We start from the raw sequence: 243 nt of genomic DNA, 5'->3' as shown, positions 1-243 counted from the left end.
AAAGCATCCACTCCCCAAAGAGGCTTGCTGAGTCTCTGCTGTTGGAAAGGATTGGTCCAAATTACCCCAAACCTCTTGGAGGAATCTTCACCACTGCTGCCTCATCTTCCTTCTCCTTTTCTTTTTGCCCACTGGACTCTTCCTTTTGCCTTGTCTGCCACCTCCACTTAAATCCTCGCTTTTGACACCTAAATCCCTGGTTTACCTCTTCATCGTCCTGCCACCAGCTCCAGCAGTGGTAGC

The sequence above is a fragment of the Pterocles gutturalis genome, unplaced genomic scaffold (assembly GCF_000699245.1).
Source record: "Pterocles gutturalis isolate BGI_N339 unplaced genomic scaffold, ASM69924v1 scaffold13371, whole genome shotgun sequence".
In the NCBI taxonomy this organism is placed as follows: domain Eukaryota; kingdom Metazoa; phylum Chordata; class Aves; order Pterocliformes; family Pteroclidae; genus Pterocles; species Pterocles gutturalis.
Note: the sequence above shows the minus strand (reverse complement) of the source record.